At 44.2% G+C, this 19,838-nt stretch overlaps 1 protein-coding gene across 4 annotated transcripts in view; it reads left to right on the top strand.

The window, feature by feature from the left end:
• Positions 1 to 19,838, top strand: part of fndc3ba (fibronectin type III domain containing 3Ba) — a 240,241-nt gene that overhangs the window by 155,452 nt on the left and 64,951 nt on the right. The gene's annotated exons all lie outside the window — the stretch shown is intronic.

Here is a 19,838-nt window from a genome sequence, read left to right as displayed (position 1 = left end):
ACATATTAATATCAAAAAGTCTTCTTGCTGTAACTCTGGTATCACATGTGAATACACTCCAGCCCCTCCCTTTCTGAAGTGTTTTGATGTTGATCACCATGGCGATAATCTCTCCCCAACCTCAAACCTCCAACCCCTTCCCCCAATCCCAAATATGGCCATGACTGTGGAACATAACAGAGGATGGAAGGGTGGAAAAAATGACAAGTAGGGAGGTTCAGAAGAAGCAGACATGAAAGACAAAAGACAAAATAAAGTCATACCTAAGAAGAACCTGGACATTGAGTGAAACTAGTCAATGGGAAAGGGGAATACATTGAAAAAGAGAGAAAAAGAATGAGGGATGGATATACCAGCAGAGGAATGCCTTTCCTGTTGATACCATGTAACAATACTGGTGGGATTAGATGTGGGAGTTGTTCTCAGCAATTACAAGTACACCAAACATTTCTCCATACAGTTCAATAAACACTGGGATACACTTTCAAAAGACAATGCCAGATTGGTCTGCTGACCGAACTGGGTTGCAAAATGATTGAGTTTACCCAGAACTGGGTTGCATAATGCTTGAGTTTGTTTTAATCAAATTTAGCTCACAAACGTAGGCCATCTGGAGTGCAATGTTCACAAAATTAAGGTGCAGATAGATATAGTGGTGTTCAGTATTTTGGGCATTTTCACACCTAATAATTTGATTGGTGCAGACCAGTGACCAAAATGTTACAATTAGGCCCCGTTTATACAGCGCTACATTATACTGTGCGCTACAGATGACTTCACATTTTCACGGAGATCTGCCGCTTTTTTGACACATATGCTGAATTTTGAGCAGTTTGCCATCATATTTCCTCACTGTTCATGCACTCTCAGAGAGAGAGAGAGAGAGAGAGAGAGAGAGAGAGGGGAAAAAGTTGAGGCCATAGCGCGCTCTCTTTACTAATAAAATTAATTTAAAAGGGTAAAAAGCATAGCAGCATACGATGCCAGTTGTTGGGAAGGTGTCGTGACACGGACCCACAACAGGGGGCGTTAATGAACGGACAATGGATAAGCCAAAAAGTAACAATTTAATGTTGTGAAGCGCACAACGAAGTACAGACAATAACAATATTGCGGAATGTCAATCATACACAAGGTGGCGTGTGGCAGGCTCGAAGATAGAAGACGTCTGGTGATAGAAGAGCCGGAACAGCTTCCACCACCAACGGATCTGAAGAACACCGGAGCCGTCAAGCCCTGCGCCCCAGGTGGCCACTGTCTTCAGCAGTCAGACCCGGTACTGCTGGCAGAGAACAGAAACAGTTTGATGAGTGTGAGTACGCACACTCAGTAATCCAACAGTCTGTGTTCAGTTAGGAGGGAGAACTTCCACCTCCAATAACACACTCGTGCAGCTCCTGAGACAACCACTTATCTGGGTGGGGTGGGATGCGAAGCCGTAGCAGTCCACACCAAACGCCAACACAGCAGACAAGGAATCCGTCACAGGAAAACGGCTGCAAAAGAGATCAGACTATTGTTCGATTTAGATTCAGCAGAGAAAATTACCTGTATGGTAGATGATTTCTCGGCGAGGAGGTGGAGTTGCAGTCCGGCCTTTATGGTGATGGGTTGAATGAGTGACAGCTGGTGCTGATGAAGAGCGACAGCTGTCACTCCCAGTGGCTCCGGCGCCCTCTCGTGCTTGAAGCCCGCACTCCAAGCAGGGCGGCATCTGGTGGTGGTGGGCCAGCAGTACCTCCTCTTCAGCGGCCCACACAACAGGACCCCCCCCCCCCCCCCCCCCCCAACGGGCGCCTCCTGGCGCCCGACCAGGCTTGTCCGGGTGCCGCCGGTAGAAGTCGGCCAGGAGGGCCGGGTCCAGGATGAAGCTCCTCTTCACCCAGGAGCGTTCTTCGGGTCCATACCCCTCCCAGTCCACCAAATACTGGAACCCCCAGCCCTGCCGACGGACGTCCAGGAGCCGGCGCACGGTCCAAGCCGGCTCCCCGTCGATGATCTGGGCAGGAGGCGGCGCCGGTCCGGGGGTACAGAGGGGTGAAATATGGTGAGGTTTGATGCGCGACACATGGAAAACAGGATGGATCCGCGGTGAAGCTGAAGCTGCCGGCTTCACCGCGGATCCATCCCAGGACTGAGGACTTTGAGGATTGTAAATGGTCTGATGAAGCGGTCCTTCAGTTTCTGAGACTCGACCTGGAGTGGTATGTCCTTGGTTGAAAGCCACACCTCCTGCTCGGGCTGGTATGCAGGGGCTGGGGAACGCCGGTGGTCTGCATGGGCCTTGGCCCTCATCCGGGCCTTCAACAGGGCAGAACAGGCGGTCCGCCACACCCGGCGGCACCTCCTGAGGTGGGCCTGGACCGAGGGCACACCGACCTCTCCCTCCACAAGTGGAAACAATGGGGGCTGGTACCCCAAACACACCTCAAACGGGGAGAGGCCGGTGGCTGACGACACTTGGCTGTTGTGGGCGTACTCGATCCAGGCCAGATGGGTGCTCCAGGCTGTCGGGTGCGCGGAGGTAACGCAACGGAGGGCCTGCTCCAGCTCCTGGTTGGCCCGCTCTGCCTGTTGGTTTGTCTGAGGGTGATACCCAGACGAGAGACTCACGGTGGCCCCCAGTTCCCTGCAGAAACTCCTCCAGACCTGAGAGGAGAACTGAGGGCCACGGTCTGAGACGATGTCCGCTGGTATCCCATGCAGACGCACGACGTGGTGGACCAGGAGGTCTGCTGTCTCCTGGGCCGTTGGGAGCTTCGGGAGGGCCACGAAGTGGGCCGCCTTGGAGAACCGGTCCACTATCGTGAGGATGGTGGTGTTGCCCTGGGACGGCGGGAGGCCCGTGACAAAGACCAGGCCGATGTGGGACCAGGGGCGGTGAGGTACCGGTAGGGGCTGGAGGAGTCCTCTTATGGTCAGCCTTGCCCCTGGCACAGGAGATACAGGCTTGGACGTAGTCCCGGACGTCGGCCTCCATGGACGCCCACCAGAAGCGCTGCTGGACCACTGCCATGGTTCTGCACACCCTGGGATGACAGGAGAGCTTGGAACCATGACAGAAGTCCAAAACCGCAGCTCTGGCCTCTGGTGGGACGTACAGTTTGTCCTTCGGGCCGGTCCCCGGGTCCGGGTTCTGTGTCAGGGCCTCCCGGACGGTCTTCTCCACGTCCCAGGTGAGAGTGGCCACGACAGTGGACTCGGGGATGATGGTCTCTATGGGGTCTGACAACTCGGCCTTGGCCTCCTCTTCATGCACCCGGGACAGGGCATCCGACCATTGGTTCTTGGTCCCGGGGCGGTATGTAATCTGGAAGTCAAAGCGCCCGAAGAACAGTGACCAGCGGGCTTGCCTGGGGTTCAGCCGCTTGGCGGTCCGGATGTACTCCAGGTTCCGATGGTCCGTGAAAACCGTGAAGGGCACCGTCGCTCCCTCCAACAGGTGTCTCCACTCTTCAAGAGCCTCCTTCACCGCAAGGAGTTCCCGATTGCCGACGTCATAATTCCTCTCAGCCGGGGTCAACCTGCGGGAAAAATAGGCACAAGGGTGGAGAACCTTATCGGACTCCCCGCTCTGGGACAGCACGGCTCCTATCCCTGAGTCAGAGGCATCCACCTCCACTGTGAACTGGCGAGTAGGATCAGGCTGCACCAGAACTGGTGCAGACGAAAACCGGCGCTTCAACTCCCTAAACGCGGCTTCGCACCGATCCGACCAGGTGAAGGGGACCTTAGTGGAGGTCAGGGCTGTCAGGGGGCTAACTACCTGACTGTAGCCCTTAATGAACCTCCTGTAGAAATTCGCAAAGCCGAGGAACTGTTGCAGTTTCCTACGGTTTGTTGGTTGGGGCCAATCTCTCACCGCCGCACTTCTCGCCCTTCACAAATAGCCGGTTCTCCAACAACCGCTGTAGGACCTGACGTACATGCTTGACATGGGTCTCAGGATCCTTTCGGACCCGGGAGGAAGAGGGACGGCTTGTGCCTGACCATGCCCTTCGTCTCGCTCCCGTCGGTGTTCTGTTAATCGGTTGTCTAACCGTATAACCAGGTCGATAAGCCCGTCTAAATCCCGCGGCTCGTCCTTCGCCACCAGGTGCTCCTTAAGGACCAGAGACAGTCCGTTTACAAAGGCGGCGCGGAGCGCAACAGCATTCCAGCCGGCTTGCACTGCCGCGATGCGGAAGTCGACTGCATACTTCGCTGCGCTACGACACCCCTGTCTTATCGACAGTAGCACGCTTGAAGCGGTCTCGCCTCTATGAGGGTGGTCGAACACCTGTCGGAACTCCCTCACAAACTCAGTGTAAATCGTTAGGAGCCATGAATTCTGCTCCCAGAGCGCCGTAGCCCAGGCGCGTGCCTCTCCTCGAAGCAAATTTATAACGTAAGCCACCCGGCTAGCGTCTGACGCGTACATGACGGGACGCTGTGAAAAGACGAGCGAGCACTGCATCAAGAAGTCCGCGCACGTCTCCACACAGCCTCCGTACGGCTCCGGAGGGCTTATGTATGCTTCAGGGGAAGGTGGGGGGGTTCGTTGAACGACCAGTGGAATGTCTGTCTCTGGCATTCGGTCAGCAGGAGGAGGTGCTGCAGCAGCGCCCTGAGCATGTGCTTCCATCTGGGCGGTGAGAGCCTCCATCCTTCGATTGAGAACAATGCTCTGCTCGGTAACTAAGTCCAACCGAGCAGTAAAGGCGGTTAAGATGTGCTGCAGCTCACCTAACACGCCTCCTGCTGGCGCCTGTGCACCTCGCTCTTCCATTGGCTGTTCAAGCGATGGTTGACGCCCCTCGGGATCCATGATGCTGGCCGAGAAATCCTGTTGGGAAGGTGTCTCTGACACGGACCCACAACAGGGGGCGTTAATGAACGGACAATAGATAAGCCAAAAAGTAACAATTTAATGTTGTGAAGCGCACAACAAAGTACAGACAGTAACAATATTGCGGAATGTCAATCATACACAAGGTGGCGTGTGACAGGGTCGAAGATAGAAGACGTCTGGTGATAGAAGAGCCAGAACCCACACATCTTCCACCACCAACGGATCTGAAGTACACCGGAGCTGCCAAGCCCTGCGCCCCAGGTGGCCACTGTCTTCAGCAGTCAGACCCAGTACTGCTGGCAGAGAACAGAAACAGTTTGATGAGTGTGAGTACGCACACTCAGTAATCCCACAGTCTGTGTTCAGTTAGGAGGGAGAACCTCCACCTCCAAAAACACACTCGTGCAGCTCCTGAGACAACCACTTATCTGGGTGGGGTGGGAGGCGAAGCCGTCGCAGTCCACACCAAACGCCAACACAGCAGACAAGGAATCCGTCACAGGAAAACGGCTGCAAAAGAGATCAGACTATTGTTCGGTTTAGATTCAGCAGAGAAAATTACCTGTATGGTAGATGATTTCTCGGCGAGGAGGTGGAGTTGCAGTCCGGCCTTTATGGTGATGGGTTGAATGAGTGACAGCTGGTGCTGATGAAGAGCGACAGCTGTCACTCCCAGTGATTCTGGCGCCCTCTTGTGCTTGAAGCCCGCACTCCAAGCAGGGCGCCATCTGGTGGTGGTGGGCCAGCAGTACCTCCTCTTCAGCGGCCCACACAACACCAGTATGCTAACCATACGAAAGGGAAAATAAGTGCGTCTTAGGTCTGGACTTGAAAGTCTGTACAGAATCTGACTGTTTTATTGATGCAGGTAGATCATTCCACGCAAGGTGTGTCAGGCAGGTGCTGTCAGGTGCATGGCAGTGGAAAAACAACCAACAGACGCATAATCCAAACTGAATGTGCACGTACAGAAATGTGGAAAAAAGCATTCATTTATTATTTAGCTCGTTTTGTCTTCCATGGTGACAGTTTTTTAAGTTAGTGCTACAAGTTGTCATCATAGCAGTAATTGGTGCATAGATTTCTTGTCTGACGTGTCTGATGTGATGCACGCTTTGGGTGACAGTCGAGCTGCTGTGATATTGAAATGATGTTGCTCTTTATTTCCTGGGTTCATGTCCAAACTCACATCACTCCGGTCATGTGTCAGTGGATGATCTGCTGTGGACGGGCTGACAGGCACCTGTCGGGCAGTCATTGGTGCTTTCTGAGGTGTTTTTGCATGGCTTGTATGGTATTTGTATATCTTCCGGGCTTGGCGACTCCCCTGCAGATATCAGGTGCAGTTTCATACTTCACGGCAACCATTGCGATCATGGCGGTTTGTGATACCAAGCGTACCTTGTAAGGTCCTGATGGTAGCTGAGCACCTCTTTGGCATCATATGGCATTCAACGCGATGTCATGACTACACAAAGACTGCTGGACAGACCCCGTCCCTGTGTAAAGGGGGTTTTAGAGATCTCTTGATCCAGTCTAAAACCTCGGTATCAGAGCCAATCAAACCATATTTAGACTTATCAGAATCGGCATGATTAAACCCAAATCATCCCAATATGTCTGTAGTCCATTTCAAAACTGATGTTTTGCCACTAATCTATTCAAAGTACACCAGCAGCATGGCAGCACACTTTAGAAACATATCAGGATGGCGCTTCACTCCTTGTAGTTTCCATGTAGATTTTTGTTTGCTTGTGCTGTCTTCTTATTTTACTGTCTTCACTTCTTCTTTTGTAGAGTTTATTGGTTATCAACCTGGTAGCACCACCAACTGGACAGGAGTGTGTACTACTGTCCTCTATCCCCTCTCACCACACATTTAACTCATTACTGACACCTAGTAATCACAATTGAGACATAATTCGGATCCCCTTTTCTTGGAAGTGATTATAACCACAGTGCTGCAGTAAGTGGAATTATATAATGGCTGAGTGGATCCTGGTCATTTGATTGGTGATTTGTATGTCCCGTGACATGGATTAATTCATCCCATTTGTGTTGCATTGCATTTAGAGTGCAGCTTGGTTCCATTTAGAGTGCAAATTTGGTTCCATACGTTTGGAACCATTGCACTCTGCACGCACACACATGTGCGCGCACACATGCTCGTGCACACGCTTGCGCCGACCAGGTTGCGTGTGTGTGCGCGTGCACACGGGGCAAGACTCTCCCGAGACATAGTTTGATTGAGCTAACTGACGCTGCTACTTCTTGTAAGATACACATACAAACAAATCCACTGTGCTGTCTGGAGGCGCTGTTAGCAGGAAGAAAGAAGAAAAGCTGGACTGATATCTGAGGTGATTTTTTTTCGCTGCACTGAGGACGTACACAGTCGACCGAGCTGGTTGTGTGTGTGTGTGTGTGTGTGTGTGTGTGTGTGTGTGTGTGTGTGTGTGTGTGTGTGTGTGTGTGTGTGTGTGCGCTCGTGGGGGACACCGACAAGGTTTTTTGATTAAGCTAACTGACACTGCATACACACACACACACAATTTTTGGCTGGACTGAGAAACTACACAAAGTCTTTTTTTAAGGAAGTCCGAAGTCAGTGCACAGCAACAGTGGACTTCACATTACAGTGAACACCAAAATGTAAGTCCCTTTTCTGTTGTTTATAAATTAATAAAATATCAAATGACAAGGATCTATTTTAGCTGTTATATAAAACAAATAATGAATGTTTTTACATTCTTTCAATGGAACGAATATTTAATTCGGTGAAAGGTGGAACATACTATTTACTATACTATTTACTAATGGTATGTTCCACCTTTCAACTAATGAAATATACGTACCACTGAACTCATAAACATTCATTATTTGTGTACTGGTAAATTCCATTTTAAAATGTCACTTGATGATGCAGCTTGGATTGCAGGTAGTTTTTTCTTCATCTGTTGCAGAGTTTCTGTGTAGGCTCTCAGTTGTCCAGGTGGTTTCCATAGTAGAGAAGCTTGAATCTTCGATTTTAATTTTAAATTTATTTATTTTAATTTTATTTATTTTAATTTTAAAATACTAGCCAGAGAGAAGAAATGGTTTGAGAGAGGGGTAAAGGAGGGATTCTTTGTGAAACGTTTGAAACCCAGCCTTAACCGGGGAGGGGGTCTGAGACACACTTTATCCCCTGTTTACAATGGGGTACTCAGGTCAAAGGAATTTCAGTCTTTTGTTCATGGTAATGAGTCATTCACGTCATCAAGGGAGCCATCAGAAAGTCATCCATCCCATCATTAGAGGGACAGCTGTCCTGTCATTAGGTGTGCTAACTAGAGCACAATAGTTGCTAATTAGAGCTATTGTTTAGTCACTAGCCTATAGCAGTCTGCCTCTCAGTAGGAGGGGTCTGGTTAGGTTTAAAACTCCAGCTTTTGTTGGCTTCTGTTTTATTCTTCTCTACAAGAGTCAGACAGAAATCAGACTTCCTGAGCAAGAATTTTAGCTGAGGAAGCTTCTGCGATTTGAAGCGAAACGTCCTTGTGTCAAGCAACCCAGTCCAGTCGAAGATTCAGGCTTCTCTACTATCTGTTGCAGAGTTGTTCAGTAGTAAAACATTATACATTAGTTTGACTTTAATCTACTTGCAGTGTACGATGTGCAAGTATATTAATTAATTTATTTTTTACCGCTTATCCTGGTCCTTATTTACTAGTTTGGGAGGTCCTGCGATTATACTCAGGTGTGACTTATATACTGAAAAATCATGGGGTTGTTATTCATAAAAATAATTACAGTAACTACTTATGTAGGACTTTCACAGGAATCAAAGCACTAAACAAAACTAACTCCCTAAAGCTGCTAAAAGTGCTAACGCCGTTAGCAGACAAAATTAAGTAATGCAATAATTTCACTCAATGGAATTCTGGAGCACAGATGATAATCCATTAGGACAATTAGTGACACAAAAACCCATATTATTACAGATATTTGTCATAAAGTCTTCAGAAAGGACAGACATGGTCCTCGACAACAACTAGCAGCCGCAGCTAGTGGTCTCTTTGCTAATGGAGCTCTGAGTCGGAGCCCTGCTCAGTGGCGCCACACTAGTTGTTGTTCAAAGTCACCACACCCCTAATTATTCATAACTTTATCGCTTAAAACTTCTTAAACCAAGGTGTTTCAGAAAAATATCCCCCTGTGCAGTTGTCATGGAAGATTAAACTAGCTATAGAGACCAAAATTTATTTATTTATATTTTTTTTTCTGCCAGGCTACAAAAATGTTTATTTGTACTCTAAAGTTGGACATTTTATCATGGGCTTCTATGGGAAGCTGCTCCATTGTGGAGCTAGGCCTCACGCAACCAGTCAAGGAACTGCAACTTTTTCTTTTGGACAGCTGGATGTATTATTTGGTTCGAACCCTGCTGCAGACCAAACAGATGTGCCATGGTCTGCTTGAAAAGGCAGGTCTCGATGCATGCTGGAGTACTTGTTTGTACAAGGAGATAGTAGAGAGCAAGTTTGATGACCTCAGGGACCTCTTAAGTCCCAGTCTCATAATACGCTCATTGACCATCGTAAGCAGCCAGTCTGCCACAGCAACAGAAGTTTAATGACGTCACCTCTGTTTCTGTATCAAGCGGGCAGAAATGTGTTTCCTCCGGCGATTCGCTGATGAGGCTGTTGTGACTTTTTAAACAGACATCCTTCTAGAGAAGCAGGAATTAATCAGCACTGGCAATGCTCTGAAACCTCTTGTTTGTTAAGTTTTAATTCAGACATCCTCCACCTCTTCCATCAAGTCTCTCTCTCTCTTTCTCTCACTCTCTTTGTCTTGCCATGGTTTCCTTTAATAATGATCAGGGCTCTGTCCATGAGAACCAAACCTTCACCATGACAACCACAATTTCAGGCATGTTCAAATGACTTGTGAACCCAATTTGTGTGTGTGTGTGTGTGTGTGTGTGTGTGTGTGTGTGTGTGTGTGTGTGTGTGTGTGTGTGTGTGTGTGTGTGTGTGTGCGCGCGTGCGTGCGTCCAGCCCAGCTGTTGAGCGGATGGAATGCTCACTATGCAGCCGATAATACTGTGGAATTCAGGGTTTGTGGCCTCTCTACCTCCATTTTCCTCTTTCTTTCCTCGCTCTCTCATCTGTCCCCCGTCTGCCCTCTCTGTCCTCTCCTGTCTCTCCTCCCTCACCCTCAACATCTCCCTTTCCTTTCAGTTGAGCGTCCCCTCTCTTTTGCTTTGTACTCTCTGATTAAAGGCTTCTGAAGATGGATATCTTTTTGCACTTTGTTGCTTTAGGGTGACACGCACGAACACCCCGTGGATCTGTATCTGTGTGGAGTGGGGGGTAAATAAGGAGGATTTGCCACATTTTTCACATTTTTTTCCTTGAGGCTTTAAAGTTCTTTTTCTGGCCCAGTGCAGACAGACGGCGTCTCAGTGCCACAGGCCGTCATGCAGGAGGAATGCAACCTCCTCAGCTGACACAGCTCAGTCAGAGTGACTCATTATTACTGTTACTTTCTGTACAAGTCACAACATTAATTTTGCAGTGTGCCCTGGTTCCCAAACTGGGGTTCAATTGTGCACACAGGATCATTGTCATTGTATTCTTCATTTCAAAATTGTCCACAGCTTCTCTACTGGGGATATGTTAGTTCAGTCCAGTATCCATACTCGCTTCTCCCACAGCCTTGCTTTTGTAATGTGTGCTGAATGTGGATTTGCATTGTTTTGTTGAAGAATACATGGATTAGTGCAGCAGATAACTGAAACAATCATGCAAATGGTGATAAAAGCATCAAATTTGGCAGAAATGCTCCTTAGACATTCCTCTTTTGAAAAAACTGATTGGGCACTTGAATTTTCAGTCGGTGGTCAGGTAGGGGTCAATTAAAGAATTACACAGTGGTCAAAATTAAGAGATGCTCCAATCATATTGAAAACTATATCACATTATTTCCCTGATCATAAAGATTCCAAAAAGGTATAGTTTGGACTACAACCCCTGGCAATAATTATGGAATCATCGGCCTCAGAGGATGTTCATTCAGTTGTTTAATTTTGTAGAAAAAAAGCAGATCACAGACGTGACACAAAACTAAAGTAATTTCAAATGGCAACTTTCTGGCTTTAAGAAACACTATAAGAAATCAAGAAAAAAATTTGTGGCAGTCAGTAACGGTTACTTTTTTAGACCAAGCAGAGGGAAAAAAATATGGACTCACTCAATTCTGAGGAATAAATTATGGAATCACCCTGTAAATTTTCATCCCCAAAACTAACACCTGCATCAAATCAGATCTGCTCGTTAGTCTGCATCTAAAAAGGAGTGATCACACTTTGGAGAGCTGTTGCACCAAGTGGACTGACATGAATCATGGCTCCAACACGAGAGATGTCAATTGAAACAAAGGAGAGGATTATCAAACTCTTAAAAGAGGGTAAATTATCATGCAATGTTGCAAAAGATGTTGGTTGTTCACAGTCAGCTGTGTCTAAACTCTGGACCAAATACAAACAACATGGGAAGGTTGTTAAAGGCAAACATACTGGTAGACCAAGGAAGACATCAAAGCGTCAAGACAGAAAACTTAAAGCAATATGTCTCAAAAATCGAAAATGCACAACAAAACAATTGAGAAAGAATGGGAGGAAACTGGAGTCAACGTCTGTGACCAAACTGTAAGAAACCGCCTAAAGGAAATGGGATTTATATACAGAAAAGCTAAACGAAAGCCATCATTAACACCTAAACAGAAAAAAACAAGGTTACAATGGGCTAAGGAAAAGCAATCGTGGACTGTGGATGACTGGATGATAGTCATATTCAGTGATGAATCCCGAATCTGCATTGGGCAAGTTGATGATGCTGGAACTTTTGTTTGGTGCCGTTCCAATGAGATTTATAAAGATGACTGCCTGAAGAGAACATGTAAATTTCCACAGTCATTGATGATATGGGGCTGCATGTCAGGTGAAGGCACTGGGGTGATGGCTGTCATTACATCATCAATAAATGCACAAGTTTACGTTGATATTTTGGACACTTTTCTTATCCCATCAATTGAAAGGATGTTTGGGGATGATGAAATCATTTTTCAAGATGATAATGCATCTTGCCATAGAGCAAAATCTGTGAAAACATTCCTTGCAAAAAGACACATAGGGTCAATGTCATGGCCTGCAAATAGTCCGGATCTTAATCCAATTGAAAATCTTTAGTGGAAGTTGAAGAAAATGGTCCATGACAAGGCTCCAACCTGCAAAGCTGATCTGGCAACAGCAATCAGTGAAAGTTGGAGCCAGATTGATGAAGAGTACTGTTTGTCACTCATTAAGTCTATGCCTCAGAGACTGCAAGCTGTTATAAAAGCCAGAAGTGGTGCAACAAAATACTAGTGATGTGTTGGAGCGTTCCTTTGTTTTTCATGATTCCATAATTTTTTCCTCAGAATTGAGTGATTCCATATTTTTTCCCTCTGCTTGGTCTAAAAAAGTAACCGTTACTGACTGCCACAATTTTATTTCCTGATTTCTTATAGTGTTTCTTAAAGCCAGAAATTTGCCATTTGAAATGACTTTAGTTTTGTGTCATGTCTGTGATCTGCTTTTTTTCTACAAAATTAAACAACTGAATGAACATCCTCCGAGGCCGATGATTCCATAATTATTGCCAGGGGTTGTATCTGTGATTGAATTCTAGACAGATGGTTAAATATATTGCCACTAGGGGGCAGTTTTTATTCCTTATTTATCCTTTCATTGATGTTTCTTTCTGTTTATTCTTATATAGGTTGTATTGTCAAAATGAATGTCATTTTCTCCTTAAAATTTTATGTCTTATCCTTTTCTATGGTGTTTCTGAGAAGTTGTGCACTAACTGCTAATTACTAATTAAGGAACAAAATTTTTTAGGAGGAACTTTGCTTTTCTGGATGCCGAAAAATCTCCTGGACCTAAATCAAGTGAAGTTTGCTTGCCCCCAGAAAGTTGACAGAAACCAAGAAATTAAGCTTCAGCTTTGTCCCATGGCTTAAAATGACAAACAAACCAATGCAAAACACAACTTCTTTGGCAGGGAAAAATATGGCCTTACTGGGAATAACGGAGCTGAGTAGAAATTAGGACAATCTGTTTTCTGTGGAAGAATTCTGTCAGGGTGGAAGTGTATCCTTCGTCTCAGCAGTGGGAGAGAGGGGCTCTTTTTAAATTGTTCTGCAGCTTTTGCAGCATGTGCTCATGATCTCTTATGAGTCTCCTGTTTGTCGCACGAATTCAGCATCAAAAAGTCCTCTGAAAGTTAAACTCATTTAATTAATGTAGCTAAATGATGGGTACAATCAGATTTTCACGTCTTTAAAATACCATGTGACGCATCCTTACATTGCTGAAAGTCCAATGCACAGAAAAGAAAATGACCAAGACCAGAAAAGAAAGAGAAATGTGAACAATTCATCAGGTGTTTTTGTGCTCTTTGGGAAATACACTCTTGTGCAAAAACTACTTCATTTAAATCAACGGCGCTCATCTTCTGTGTGCCTACTGATGATGTAACTCAAGGATGGTAAATCATTGCTTTAAGTTATTTCCTCCTTTCATACTTTCTCCTCTCTCAATTCCAGACTCCCTGTGTGTACCTCTGTTTGTGTTTTTGTACTTAATCTCTTTGCCATACTCTTGCCTGGCCTGTCCTTCTCTCTCCAGCTCGTCCTTCGGGTCTGCCTTTCTTCCTCTAAACCTCCCCACTGTTTTGGTTTTGGCTTTGCCGTTAACTCCTGTCCCCAGTTCCTCATTCCTCTCCTTTTCCTGCTGTCCGTTGTGCTTCCTCGCTTGGTCTGGCTGTCCTCGGTACTCAGACACAGGCGGTCAGATGCAGACAGGATGTGAGGTCAGACAAGGACAGGAAGTGAGTGTACGTGGGCAGCACATAAAATGAATAGAGATGCGGTGAGGGATAGCAAGGACATAAGATTTTGTTTGTGTCGCTATACGAGAAGATATTCAGTTTCTGTTTCTGAGGTTAGGATCAAGTGTTAGTGCTTGTTTTCTGCATTAACCTCTTATGCAGCTACACTAAATTCTCACAAGTGGCCCAAAATGCAGCAGGGAGATATAGAAGTAGCATAAATTTAACTTTTTTTTCCCAAACTGAGTATGAGAGGTAGCCAACTACCATGTTTCATGTTAAATTCAGCTTTAAGCTTCTGTCATTCAGCATATGTTACATGGAAGGGCTTGTTCCTCTTTTGTCAAATTAATTTAATTGTTACTAGGGTTAAGTTTTTCTCATAAGTGACCCTTTTTTAGGTCCTGATAGTTGTGGCACATTCAGGTGCAGTGAGATGTGAATGAATTAAAGCATACAAATGTATACATGGAAAAGAAAAAGAAGATGAAATATTCTGACCTCAACATTTGAAACATTTGAAGCATTTAGCATTTATTGAAACGTCACATTACATCACTGACCAATTCGTCTTCAAATCTACGTGACTTTATCCAAACCGGAGCCAGTACATGCATCGATCCTCCATGTCATTTTTGATACCTTCACACAGATTATCATGTGTATATAAATAATTAGATGTGTATGCCAAAAACAAAATCACCAAAATGATTTCCCTGCTGCTTTAGCACCTGTGGTAGTGTGGAAATACATTAAAAAGCATCACGTGCTAAACCACAGGGTTTTGATGCTTATAATGCTAATCTATCATTTACTGTAACACAGCCTGTGTGAAGATCACCCATTGGTTCTCCATAAAGCCTTGGAACAGTATTGGCCAGTGTATGCATCATTTGATCAAAATTCTATGTGAATACAAAGTTGTTGGACTTAAAACTTTCTCCCTGTTGAGCATACAGGTTTCCAGACTTGCATGAAGCATCTCCTTGAATGTTGGTGCACAGCATTTCCTCAGTGTTGACAATTGCATATAAAATTTTTAACCTTTGAGCAAACCTCTTATAATTTTGCCACAGTGCTTCATTGCTTCACCAGAAAAGCAGGCCAGTGCATCCCACTGGTTTCTCCAAGCTGTATTAATTCCTCTTCCTGCACAGGTAGTGTCTCATTCTGTGTGCAACAGGAGATCTCGTTCATGTCTTCAAATATGTTTTAACATTCTCTCATTGTATAAACAATAATTGCACATTTCCTCAGCAGTATTCTCTCACCAAATGCCATCACTGCCTAAGAGTCCAAATCAAAGTAAGAAACTGCTGAAAAATGTGATTTATGTCATGGTCCCAGTATGAACAAACAAACATAATGCATGCCTCCAATAAAATGCCACTCATCACCCACGCCTGTTTGATTGTTAACATCTGTTCTTAGCTGAGCCTGACAGCTGCAAGGATGTTGTAATGGAATTCCACCTCTTCTTGTGCAGCACACAAGTGGCTACAGGACTGCAGCCTCCTTTTTTCACTCAGTTGTGATGAATGGGTGGAATATAGACTTGGTCAGCGTGTTCTCTGACAGAGCTGTTCTGCTCTGGAGCCGCCAGTCTGACCGCGTTCATACCATACAAAAGAAAAGTTCAGTTTTTGGCCTAATAGATTAATGGGGATAAATGTGTGTTTGTGTCAAAGTGCACTTATGAGCCAGTGCGTGCAGCAATGAAACATGATGTGTGTTTTACCTACTGAACTCTAGTACACACACTGTCAGCACCAACACACACACACACACACACACACACACACACACACACACACACACACACACACACACACACACACACACACACACACAGTAGCTTAAGTAGCTCCCGCCTCCTGCCACCCATCCCCATCTCTGCTGTAACCTAATACTGAAGCTTGAGAGACATACACACATATGAAGGTCAAGTTGAGGTTGTGCTTCCATGACATCACTGTTGCCATGACTCATACGTAAGTGTACCCACAGGCACACAAAGGTTCTCTAAGTATCCAGTCAGAGCCATAAACACCACACTATGTTCTAACCTCTAGTACGCCTGGAGGTAACTGACTACATGTGATTTATGTAGGATGCAATAAAAATATAACTGTTACATTATAGTAACAGGAAAAAACCTTCTGATGACAGATATATGTTCTATAAATAGAGCTAATTTTCCAATTAGAAAAATTTCTTCCTGTTTACATGTGATCTGTGTGATTTTGAGAGCAGGAGAACATCTAAATAAATCTCTGTCTTCGATTTCTATTAAGGTAAATTATATTGAGGGGATAAAAGCCTTTGGTGAGAAAGTGTGGTGTTTGATTTTATTTTTTGATAATTTATCTTGAATGAAGACAATGTAAATGACTTTACTCTGGATTTGTTTTAAATTTTATTTTCTTTCCTAAAGTTATCTGTTGTTTTATAGAATACACTTCAGTGAATTTCAATACTTCTTTTCACTTATCTTTATGTGCATTTGATTTTGACATTTACATAGATTATGCAAACATGACCAGATTGTTGGCCATTACCTCAATCTTGTGATGCTGCAATTCCGGTTATATACATACTACTCTTTTAAACTCTTTGTTCATTCTTTATGAGAATACATTTAAAAAGTAATTCTCTGCCTTAGAAAGCCATTAATTAAAGAAACCAGGCACCTGTTTTGTAAAACGGACTTACATCTGAAAGATCATTGTCAAATAACTCTTAGGAACCTTATTATTATTATTATTATTTTTTGGGGGGTACTTTTTCCCAAAGCACTAAAGTTTGACACCACTGTAAAAAACATGATTTGAGATCATGTTAAATGTGTGTACCTGTGGGAGAAATCAAATCTGCTTTGATTCATGTATTGTTTTATGAATTTTTTTTAGGTATCTACCTTTAGTGTGATCACTGATGATCTGAGGTGGTGTTTCATGTAAATAGAAAAATAATCATTAAAGATCTTAAAAACATCCACATAAAACAAAATAAAAGTAAAAATACTGCTGTTATGTTGTACGTTGTGTATTCCGTGGAGCATTAGATGGTTCAGCTCCAGAACTGTCGTCGTCGTTATTTGGCAACTTCATATTCTGATATATTTGGATCTCACATTCTCAAACTCCTTTGTGTTTAAAAACTTTTTTAACCTTACCTTACGAATCAGGTCACGATAACTCGAACTCCACACAAAATGTTGCGTGATTTACGGCGTTCAGACTCGAATGGAGAAAGCATGCGTCATCTGGTTGGAAAAAACCCTCAACTTCAGTCATCACACGCGGGGGAGAGTCTTCCATTCCTCACGTGTGTGCACACACTCACGCATGCACGTGGGCTGAAAAACCTTGAGTATCCACTCAATGACCTTGACACATGATGTGTCAGTGGATCGGACCCGTGAATGTGTTTGTGCCGCCGCACTGCATCATGTCACGTCTACAGCAGCCGACTGGCACCTCGGACCTCCATCAGCTCACTTTACACAACAGTGATTGTTCTTAATGAGTTCCAATGCATTCTCGTGTTCAAATCCAGTTATATGATATGCAGTGGTGGTCAGAAGTTTACATACGCTCATTAAGGATGTGGATGCCATGATAATGTTAAGCTGTGCCTTTCAGATGCTGTTTTTCTCAGAGTGAATCCACATACATCTTTAATAGGAAAAAAGAAGATGTTAGCAAACAAGATTTACTGTATCAGAACATCAGCGTGCGCAGGACCGAGCATCAGCCCACCCCCTTTTTTGAAGAAAGTTTTTTACACACACACACACACACATATATATATATATATATATATATATATATATATATATATATATATATATATATATATATATATAAAGAGTTTTCATGATGTTTTTCTCATCTCTTCCACATCTTACCTGTGACAGTGTCATCAGTGTGCGTTGGTAGTGGAATCAAAGCTTATGGTGAAAGAGTCTTCCACAAGAGAGCAGGAAGAGTTCCAAGATAATGGCTAGCATTGTGAGGGTTGAGACGAAATTCTTCTGCTGTTGACGCAAGGAAAGCAGCTTAGCACTGAGTGGACATCCACTGGAAAGCTACGTAAAAGTACAGGGCAAAATGAACGTACAACCATCTGGAAAGTTTTCTGTCTGATGTCCGCTCAAAGTTTTGAGGCTTGTATGCAAATTTCTGATGGACTTGCCAGACATCAGCTGACATGGAACACATTTCATGAATGAAAAAAGGATTTATACAGGACAAAAACGGACACAAACGGTTGAGTTTTTTGTGATTTATTTTTTATTTGTGAAGAAATCACTGCCAACAAACGTAATATTGGCCATGTCATTGCATCTGCCCATCCCCTATTTGGGCAGAATTTCACTTGAAATGCTCTGGGCATGCCGACGCACAAATACGGTAATTTATTCTGGCTTTTCTGAAATCGCTGCAGGGTTGAAATGACCTCTTAACGTACTGAGAGGAATATTATTCACCTAAATCTGCTGCTTTGTGTTGAAAATCCACACTCACACAGTAACGTTGGCAGAACTGTAGATCAGGATGTTACAAGCAGAGGCTACTCTATATCGCTTTTCTAGTTCCAGAGCCTGAGAGAGTTCTGACTCGATTCCAGAAGACCCATGTTGGGTATATGTACAAAAAGTCAGCATGTTGTGCTGTCATATTTCAACACCTTCTGACACTTCCACTGTACATACTGGATTCTTCTGTCACAATGCATCACACGCACGTTAATGAAGGAAATACATTTTAGTGAAATACATTTTCATGCTATAGCATGAAGCTTAAGAGACATCTCATAGTTTGTAAGTGTGATCTTTTGCAGCTGCATTGTGCAGCAGTGCATTGCATTCAGTATTTTATGTGTCTCGAGCTGTACCACTGGGATAGAACACTGATGACATCAGACCGCTCTGTGGGTACTGCACATAATGATTCACAGGTGTTGGAAAATGTGATGTGATTGAAAATTATACAAAATAATGATTAGTATAATGATTTATATGCACTAATGCCTTCAAAGATTATCTGCAGTGCATTTCACCAAACACAGTCATCAGCATGTTGCTGAGGATAACAGCCCCCCCATTCTCCAGATAATTTGTCAGGAATTCATGACTAATGCTTTTCTGTGGATGGTTGTATAATTTTCTTTTTTTTTTTCCCCAATAGCTTATGTGTTCATCATGAGTTGATGACATGAAATTTGACCATCCTGGTTAAACATGTGTGTGTGTGTGTGTGTGTGTGTGTGTGTGTGTGTGTGTGTGTGTGTGTGTGTGTGTGTGTGTGTGTGTGTGTGTGTGTGTGTGTGTGTGTGTGTGTGTGCGTGCGTGCGCGCACGCACTTGTTTTCATGACAATTCAGAACATTTTTATGATAACACACCTTCAATATCAGGACACTGGGAAAAACAAGGACATTTTCACATCCTTAGTTTTTTTTCGAGCACCCTGAAGCATTCTAGACACCCCCCACCCCCCGAACATGCTCCCAGAACAAAAATCTCTGATGTCCTAAAATATCACAATTTTTGGAAAATAAGTGTGTGTGTGTGTTTATTTATTGTTTTTGCTCATCTTCAATTTCACTGCCTAGTGGCCAGTTTTGGAACTTAACACCCTTTTTACACACTTTCAGTGTGATGTTATTGTATTCCTTAAGTCACGTAGTGTCCTCATATGTAGCATAAAAATCAGGTTTGACAAAAATATAGCCCTAGCCAAAAACTCAACAGATGGACATATTCCTGTAAGCATGGGTCAGAATGACTTTGATTCCCAGGCCTCTAGGACTTTAGGAAAGGCATGTTCCCATTTTTCACTTTTCTGTCATACGTCCTGATATGTCACGAAAACACGTTATGTATGTGTTACTGTGAAAAATATGTAATATTTTAAGGAGTGTTCCTTTGGTAGCATCTCCACATAATTAATTGGAAATGATTGGCCAGAGGTCAAGGTAATCAAATATGTAGTCACAACAAAAAGCGCTACAGAGACCCAGAGAAGCTTACCGCAATCTGTCAATCATTTGTGATCAAATTCTCATGATGATTAATGATCATAA

This window comes from Thalassophryne amazonica, chromosome 19 (genome assembly GCF_902500255.1).
Source record: "Thalassophryne amazonica chromosome 19, fThaAma1.1, whole genome shotgun sequence".
NCBI classification, from domain to species: domain Eukaryota; kingdom Metazoa; phylum Chordata; class Actinopteri; order Batrachoidiformes; family Batrachoididae; genus Thalassophryne; species Thalassophryne amazonica.
This window is presented reverse-complemented; position numbering and strand designations above follow the sequence as displayed.